Source organism: Coptis chinensis, chromosome 7 (genome assembly GCF_015680905.1).
Source record: "Coptis chinensis isolate HL-2020 chromosome 7, ASM1568090v1, whole genome shotgun sequence".
Lineage (NCBI taxonomy): Eukaryota > Viridiplantae > Streptophyta > Magnoliopsida > Ranunculales > Ranunculaceae > Coptis > Coptis chinensis.
The window spans coordinates 78,045,337-78,055,031 of NC_141462.1; the positions used below are offsets into that span (position 1 = coordinate 78,045,337).

At 38.4% G+C, this 9,695-nt stretch overlaps 1 long non-coding RNA gene across 2 annotated transcripts; it reads right to left on the reverse strand.

Moving 5' to 3' along the window:
- Positions 1–4,517: 4,517 nt before the first annotated feature.
- On the reverse strand, positions 4,518–8,148 carry LOC147489068 (uncharacterized). 2 transcript variants are annotated; one of them, XR_015202353.1, is made up of 4 exons: positions 7,833–8,148; positions 7,478–7,744; positions 5,015–6,642; positions 4,518–4,926 (listed from the first exon to the last, which is right to left on the reverse strand). It is a non-coding gene; the product is annotated as an uncharacterized LOC147489068 (long non-coding RNA). The 2 variants fall into 2 exon arrangements; XR_015202352.1 differs by having other exon boundaries at positions 4,518–6,642; positions 7,833–8,142.
- Positions 8,149–9,695: the final 1,547 nt, after the last annotated feature.

Consider the following 9,695-nt stretch of genomic DNA (forward strand, 5'->3'; position numbering starts at 1 on the left):
GAGGCATTTGTTTGGGGGGACTGACTACATGAACCCTGGAGGAGAACCCCACAGACCTCCACTGCTTGTCGACTTCCCACTTTCATCATCAGAACTTCTGTCTCCCCTCATCCCACTCGGAGAAACACTCTTCTTCCTCAAGCTTACCTCAGGACCCAGATGCTTTCCTTTTTTTGTTTGCTGTTGTTTCACAACCATAGAATCATCAACAGCCAGGGGCTTGGGTTGTATCAGTTGCAAGCTACTTTCCTCACAATCATCCTCACCCCCCTCATGACTTCCTTGACTGAGGTCCAATGGCGCATTCCCCACTGATACTTCCTCCTGAGAGTCTGCATTAAAAACCACCATGTCCAAGTCCTCTTCTTCGGAAAGTTCATCCTCTTCCTCATCAGTGAATGTATTTGATGGGATATCCTCCTCTGGTATCTCTGGTCCCCATTGATCTAAGTGATCACTCGAGTTTCTTGATTGACTTGATAACGTTGGTTCTACTGAGCTCCCAGAGTCACTGGATATGGGGATGATCTGAGCTTCCTCTGGAATCAAAGCAAATGTCCTGCACTTTGCCCTTAAGTCATCGACCCTCTCTCTTAGCTTTCTTTGACATTCTTTCAGCCACCCTCAAACTGTTTCTTCGCCAGTCATCGTCATCCATCTTTGCCTGTGCTCCTCCTAAGCTCAGTTGTTTTCTCTTGTTTCCCACACTTAAACCTTTCTCTGTTAGAGTTCTGTTCTTTGCTCTACTCCTTTTAGTTCCTCGAGAGGCCAGAGATTTATATCTCCTACCACGTGTTGGTAGCCCCAGGAATCGAAAATTGGGATTTTCTTCCCCACCTTGTAAATTAGATTTGAACCTCCCATCAGACTCGTTTTTTTCAAGAAAAGGTATGATAGTCTGGGAAAAGTGTGAGCCAAAATACGGCGAGGCGTGCTCCTTTACCAGATCTTCCCTAGTTCCCAAAAACCCACCTCCAACAGCTATAGTCTCTAGCTTGCCAGCTTTGTACTCCACTGTTTCCAATATCGAAACCACATCTAGTATTTGTGCGGGTCCTTTTTCAGTATCCCTTGGGCCCCCATCTAGCTCCATACTTGCAGCCCCCCAAACTGGGGTCCATACCACTAAAGAATTTCCATGGGCCTCGAGCCCACCCCTGTTATCCATACACAGGCTTTGTGCAACCATTTCTTGGCCTTTTTCCTTTCCATCCCCATTCTGTACTTTTCCTGGGCCCAAGGCCCCATCCCCATTTAAACCCTCAACGGTCACTGACTCGCCTACTCCTTGTTCTTTACTAGCCGTTCTGACTTTTGACTCAGAGGCTTCTCTTTCTTCCATACCCCAATTCCTGCCATTAGCCACTTTTCCGACCGACGTTGTTTTGTCCGGAGTGGACAACAAGCCTGTTCCAGCCCAAAGACCTCTTACCGGAGAGCCCCTTTTCCTAGCTTGTAATAGGTCTGATCTTAGTTGTTTTGGAGATCCGGATATAGTTACTGAGATGTCGCCCCCGAAGTTAACCACTCCATTGAAACAAACCGTAAATTTCGTAACATGAACGAGAAGTTATTTTTAATGTCTCTGGGTGATCCTCCATATTTGCGCAAATCCATACTGTATTGCTCTCTCTTTTTACAGTAATGGATGTCATGCCCAATGCAGCCACAGAAATAGCAGAAAATTTCCAGCTTCTCATATTTGAAAGTGATTGGGAAAACTTCCCCCATTTCAGTCCGGAGGTCTAGACCTTTCAACAACCGCTCTTTAATATCCATACGAACTCTAACTCTAGCTACTGGGTTTCTGAACTCTCCTCTACAGCAGAGATCAACCTCCTTGAGTTTGCCAAGGTTTTGCCCCACACTCCTAACATTTTCCTCATTTATTCGATCTCTCGGGAGACCATGGATCTGTATCTAGAAATCCACTAGATCAAACTTTTGTGATGTAGCCCAATTCTGTAGGTGTCGTCCTTTCTTAACTGAGAAGATGAACCCTTGTATTAACCAAGGGCCATTTGCTTTGACATGCCTCAGCTCTTCCATGTTCTCAAATTTCAATTTATAAAAACCTTTTGACATCAGTTCCACCTTTGTATTACCCCTCGTCTGCCATCCCCTGTGTAGTTCGTCCGCAAGGTCTTGTAAGGAGATCGGGTTTACCACCATCTGACTTCCCAGAGCCAGTAGTAATCTACATCTCCTATATCTTCCATCATATTTTTACAGCCAATATCCACCACTTTCCTCTCTTTAGAACAGAAAAGATTTTGCATTTCAAGCTGGAGTTCATCAATCTTCTCTCTAGTTGTTCCTCCTTGTACAGAAGGACTCGCCATATTCCCTTGTAGAGAACCCAAACCCTTTGAAAAGACACAAACTTGAAGTGGGGAGACTGTGAATCAATATGAGGGGAAGGAGGGGGGAGGGAGGAGGGGGAGTAGGGGTTGGGAATGGCACTCAATCCAAGGGAAATAGAAGAGAAAAAAAGAAAAAAAAGATTGAAATTTGTTCACAAGAGGCTTTCTAAGAATCCGTTAAGCTCTACCAAGGTTTCCAATACCGATTTTTTCACAAGTGTTGAATTTGAGTAGAAAGGAGGGGAGAGAAGAGATCTGCTTTAAGCCCCAGTAGAGCTAGTGTTTTGGGTGAATTTTTATTTCTTCGGAGGGAGCATTCTTGTATCTAGGGTCGGATCTAGCCCCCCACACAACTTTTCAGTCGAAAAAAAGAATAGTAGTTATAATAAATTAATAATATACACTATTTCACCTCCCAAAAAAAATTATTATTTAAAATTTGTGCTAGCAAGCCCCATTGTTCAAAATCCTGCATCCTCCTTTGCTTGCATCTCTGGTTAATTCTTAATTCTTGAATGAGCAATTCAATTACCAACACCCCCATTCAAAATGTTCATTTATTTGTTCTTGACAAATACATAAACTTTTATTAAAGTTACATTATATATGTTTGGCCTTAGTCCTAGTAATATTTAATCATCTTTTATTTGGTTATGGCGCATCTATGTGCATTTCTACTCTTTACCTTTATGTCGTCTGACATAAAAGAAGAATAATAGACGACTGCATCCCTGAATGAAAGTCTTTTGTTGATTCATCTATAACAACTGCAAACTGATTAGGGGATCTACAACCATAAAGAGCTCACTAATTTCCCTCCGGCAAAATAAATTGTAGTCTAGAAGGTTCAAGTAAGTTTCTGTTCTGAAAATGGTTGGGGACTGGACTAATAAAACAACCCACTCTACTAAAGTCTAAACACAACATTTCAGTTGAAGCATAGACAACACTAGCCATTAAGCCCGACCTATGGTCGGGCCTGCTACCTTGATAGATGAATATATGGTTGAATAATTTTTTTAAATATGTATGTATTTTATGAAATCCATTAAGAACTTTTAGTTCAAAACGTTAAGTTGTGATGGAAGAAGAATGAACGAATTAGACCGATTTTTTTATTATTAATTGAACTATTATTTATGTACTATTTAGGTGCATCAAATTGAAGTTGTAAAGCATGAAGAAAAAATGTGATTGCATCTTTGCAAGTGTTTGGTAAAAGTATTATTTATTAATAAGTTTTTGTTCATGTATAAACTTGCACTGGAGTTTCTAGTAATAATTGGCAGTTGTCCCGGTGCAATTTGTCACCACTCCAATAATTGCGCAATTTCTTTGCTCAACGGAATTGCACTCCCGCAATTTAATTGTGAGTACGCCATTACTACTTCATCTTTTTCGACTTTCGTTTCAAATTCATACACTTCGTCGATCTCAAATCTCTCGAGTGCTAATATTTTCCGTAGTTCTTAAAGTGACCAGCGCCGCGGCGTCGTGTGTTTGTTGTATCTGTCACCTTCTTTCCACCTCACCAAGTTTACGATCGTCATCGAATTTTTTTCTTCTCGATTATCTTTCACCCGTATAATAGGGTTAATAAAGTGTGTATAAATTTGCACAGTAGTTTATAGTAAAAACGAATAGTGTATATAGTCCATTAATTTGTTGAACTTTTTAAATTGTTTGGACCTCATTGTTTATTTTTCAAAAAACCCATAAAAAGCCTAGATAACCCATTAGTCGTATAATGAGATCACTTCTACTCATTTTTAAGTTTGACTACCAGTTTGATTTACCAATTTTATTAGTTAATCGAATCAGATTTCTCTTATTAGAAAATGCTATTAGTGTAGACTGCAGCCATTAGGAATGCTCTATCTTCTGGATGACTTTCAAACCATGTTTACCATCCTGATTAGTTAGTGATTATGTAGTTTTTATTCATGCATCAATTCAAGAAGTTGTGATATGTAGATTGTTACTTGATAGTGATTAGTTAGTGATTATGTAGATTGTTACTTCCATTGGTAATTCCTTTAGCTTCAGAACTAACATATGTCAGAACTAAAATATTTGTCAGACTACTCTATTGTTCTGATATATGTCAGAACTAAAATATGGAGTGTCTACTAATGTCTTCTACCAATATCATACTTGATCAGAAGTTCCATTTCACATTCAATCTGAACGGTCTTACTATGTGATAAATTACACAAAAGAATTTTCAAAACTAAAATTACAGAAGTTCAGAACTAAAATCTGTCAGACCACCCCTAATACGAAAGATGTTTGCTTCTTAGCAACTGAGGGCAAAACTGCTGCAGGCCTTGTGATTTGAGGTCTGAAGATATTTGCTTCTATTAGCAACAACAGGTGGAGGTGAACTGCTTTAGCTTATTCTAAAAGGAGCCTTATCATAGGGGGTGCACATGGTACAACATTCCAGCCTGGCTTTCTTAGCTTTTAAGAATTTGGTCTTCTTGGACTGCACTTACCCAATTATATGCCTGTGAAAAGCTGGTTGGTCTTGTGCTCTATCAGAATCTCTGGGTTTGTGAAATTTCTGATCACATCATCCATGGGCAACTTTAAGGATACAAAGTGAAAAAATAAGTTAATACACTTATATTAACAACTTGCAAATGTGATACCTGCGGGCTGAAGCTAAAAAAAGTCATTAAAGGAGAAACTAATGCTGTGTAGTACTGTTTGCGCAATGCCCTCGCACCAGAACGCTAAAAATTAATCACCCTGTTATTGAATGGTTTTTTTTTCTTCTTCTTCTTCGATAAACAACTATTGAATGGCTTTTAGTATTCTATTAGGATCGATATTAGATTTTTGAATACTGCCGTCTGCAAGTTTTTGTTTACATACAAATGTTGCCACAAAAGCGATGACTGCTTCACGGGTTATTTTCATTTCTTGTCACCTGTACAACGATGCTTCATAGGCAAGTTTAACCAAAATATTGGCAAAAATATGTGAATATCTGGAATGAAATACTTTTGGCAAACCCAATTGCCAGATAACCACTTTTTTCTCTCCTTGGGCAGCTATAGTTATTGAATCCTCTGACAATGTCCAGAATAATGTAAGTTGCTGATCATCAAGGAAAACACTGTTGATGTACATGTCTGAAAGCCCCCCATCAACCACCTGAACTTTCCAGCCCATTTTCTGGCCATAGAGTGACTGATAATAAACTTGGTACGGAGTATTCTGATCAGGAGAAAAATATGTTAATATCTGGAATGAAATACTTCTGGCAAATCCAATTGCCAGATAACCACTTTTTTCTCTCCTCGGGCAGCTATAGTTATTGAATCCTCTGACAATGTCCAGAATAATGTAACTTGCTGATCATCAGGGAAAACACTGTTGATGTACATGTCTGAAAGCCCCCCATCAACCACCTGAACTTTCCAGCCCATTTTCTAGCTATAGAGTGACTGATAATAAACTTGGTACGGAGTATTCCGATCAGGAGACCAAACAAACTCTGTGGGATTGGCAGTAACACCTTCAGTATCTGGACCTCCGGCATATGTGGTCTCTGACATGTTTCTCAGAGTCGCATTCCCACCAATTGGATCAGAAGTTATGTACAGAGCAACATCATGATTCGCTCAGAGACATTGAGAACCAGGTGCCCATAAGCTTCAAACAAAGGACCGCCATGGTTTTGAGGGAGGTAAATAACAGTCATATTAGCAGTAAGATTCACTGGTATATCATACTTATCATCGACTGTATCCAAAGGCCATTGATACCGAATAAAGGACACACCATCCTTCCTATGTCCATAAAACAACCTCGTATTATTAACCAACCCAACTGGATTAGATCCTTCATAGATACTATCCAGGCAAAGACCCTGAGCTTTTCCATCCTTGCTTATCAAACACTCACTATACTTGGTTATATAGTAATCATCGGCAAAAGGCATCCCTTCCTCAGTAAACCCCTTGACAGCAACATCAGCATGGTACATTAGCTCAGAATCTGACTTTTTAGGATCCGCTCACCCAAATGCCATATAATATTGTGACCCTACAGCTACCTCAAGACCTATATCAATCAAATCCTCATTCAGACTCAACGTCCACCTCAACCAATAATTTACCCTTTGATATTAGATACTCCCCACCTACTATTGGACCAAGTAAACTTTAGTCCAATACAACCCAAATCAGCAAGTCTAAGGTCAATGATAAGATCTTGGAACTCTTCAATAGCTTTTAAATTCAAAACAACACCACCACATTTTTCATCGGCACTAAAAAGTAAGAATTGCATTAAAATACCCGCATAACACCTAAGGATCGACAACAGTATTTCCTACAATTCTAAGTTGGAAAAACATAACAAAACCCACAAATGAAACAAAGTGTAACACAAAAACATATTCAAGAGCTAGTAAACTTGGTAACTGCCTTAATTGGTACCCTTGAAATTTCAACACAAACCCATTACAAAATTCAATATTTTCTGGATAAAAAAAAACAACTACTTGATGGCAAAGTCCTAATTGAGCCTCCTTTAAGATATATAAGGTACATATGTAACAAAGTATCTAAAACGCCCCACATCACATCTGAAATGCTTTTGTTTAAACATAGAGATAACTCTCCTTAGTACATGATAACAGTTTAGCACTATCCAAATGTGAATTGATATAAATATTTAATAGTAAGCGCACATAAATCTCAATGCATTTGTAGTTGAGAGATTGTACTCAAGTAAATCTATTTGATCAAGATGACTGAGAATATTACTCCAAAGACCATTAAGACTGGGAACAAAGTAGAAATATCTTGGTCACTTAATCAGAGCAATTTGTAAAAAACAATTCTTACATCACTCACCAAGGATAGTAACTTCAATGCAATAGAGATTGGTTAAAATGTAAAAGCATTATAGGTTCATATCGGGTACACGGTGATAACTTTCTAAGTGAAGAAAATTACCTGTCTAAAGGCATAGACATTATCATATCCAATTAGCTAGAAAAACAATATAAGCACAATAGATAGATAGTACATATATACATTTACCATAATCAATAGTAAGCAGTAATGTCAATATATTTAAGTATAGCAATGGATACTAACCTTTAGAGCTGCTAAAAACTCTGAAATAGAGAACTCTGATCGAATTGTTCTTACTTTCAGTCCCATATTATTCAAACATCTAAGAACTCCCAGGATTGAATCAATACCAGAAGATGAAATTTGCCTTTTTAATCTAATTACAGCCGTCTCTACTCTCGCCCCTTCATTCGCCAACAATTTCTTCTCAAGTTCGCGGTTTCGTGCTTGCAACTCTTCCTTTAAGCCCTTCAGCTCTTGCAAGACTGTTCTTTTGACTCCCATAACTGGCTGCACAAATGAAACATTTATAAGCTATGGCTTTGTTAAATTAGATTGCAAACTAACTAAAATCATTAGAAATCAATTGGGAGTTTACTTTTGCAAAGAGAAAATATTGTGCGGATCCTCTCGCCTTCTCGAGCAATTGGTTGATGATGGACGTGATTTTTCTGAACTAACTGTGAATTTCTGGGCTGTAGTTCTTTCTTTGCTAAATACTAACGCAGAGGAGGCACACCATCAGAGTAAATGCTGACTACCTGCACTACGAAATGCAAATTTGAAGTTAGATCAAGACTGTGTTAAGAATAGATATGACAAACTAAAGACAGAGGGCTTAGCTCCTTCAAGGCGTCAACCTTATATTGATCCACATCTAATTCTCCAGGCTTACCAACATCTTTAACTCCAGAAGAGGCAATATATCACCACCATCCCCAATAAATTCTCTCTTCTCTAAAAACCTTTGCTCTACAGAATATAATTAATCTACCAATCCCCAAAAAAGCTACGACTATCAAACTACCATCAAGTGTGGAAAAACGCCTATATGAACATTATCATATCAATAATAAGAAAAAGAGATAGAACACAAATAAAAACCAACCATAAATCCTTTTACGTTAAAATATATAAATTTATCTGAGAAGATCCTCCAGCTCTTTCAACAGCAGATCCAAACCAACCATTAGCACAAAACTTCAAAACACCCATAAACAAACAAACTCCACAAAAGACTAAAAACATCCAATGCCCCAATGCTCTCTTCTCCTTTAAACTATTCTCAAACAAAGGAGCAGCAGCAGCAACCTCAAACCCCCATCTCACAATCAGAGTCTCACTCCGAGAGCTTAGTCAGTAAACTCTCTCATTTTTAGTAAGAAGGGAAATGTCTCAAATTAGTTTTAGTTCTACGTGTACTATTGGGCCTAGGCCCAACATCTTTTATATTCAAATTTTAAGCGGTATTTGTATTGTCAACTTATATTCAAATTAAGTGACTGGAACGACACAGCAAATCCTTCGTTCGGGATTGCCCGCGATTCCTAAGAACTCCCACACCCCAAGTTCTAACAACAATGGAGGAATACATAAGAGAGGCACCACGCATGGTTTCTGTTCCGAGAGAGCCCTTGGTCAGTAAGATAGGCTATTCACAGGACATTTTTTCTTGACGATTTCATTTTGATTGTTTGTTTTTTTTAAACGGAAAGAAAGAAAAACCTATCATGATGACATGTCTGTATTTTTTGAGCATATATTTCATCCTCATTTTGTTTGTTGGACATCCTGAATCAGGAATTACCGGAACGACTACTTTTGACATACAAACCAGAAGAAGTTCCTTCTACTTCAGACGAAAATAAGCCATCTGTTAGTGACCCAACTTCGTTTTCTGCTGATGAGATTTCTTCTGACTTTGAGCTTGGCCCTCCTCATAAGAACGTCGCTTCTCAAGATCAGCCTGATGCTGGAGATCTTCTGGTAAATCTTGTATTCATCTAGTGGTATATAGATATATTATGTTATGTTGTCAATTCTTTATTTTATTCTTTGTATGTAGGGATTACATTCTACTGCATATCCTGATGCTACTGTTATAGAGGAAGCTAATGCATTGGCTCTAGCAATAATTCCATCTAGTAAGTTATTCTTATCTATATTTCTGTAATCTTGACAAATTTCTGATGTATGATTCTTGGCATTGCTTACCAAAAGGACAAATTTTCCCTCCCTTACAGATGATTCACATAATTCTAGCCTAGATCAAAGGAAAGAACTGGATCCCTCGGGATGGGAACTTGCTTTGGTTACTACTCCCAGCAGCAATATATCCTCAACTAATGAAAGACAATTGGTTAGTCCATGTTGTCTTACTTATTCTATTTTACTATTCTATTTCACATATTGATGTTGAAATGGAAATGAGCTTATATATGGAAGAAGCCCGATGATTTGG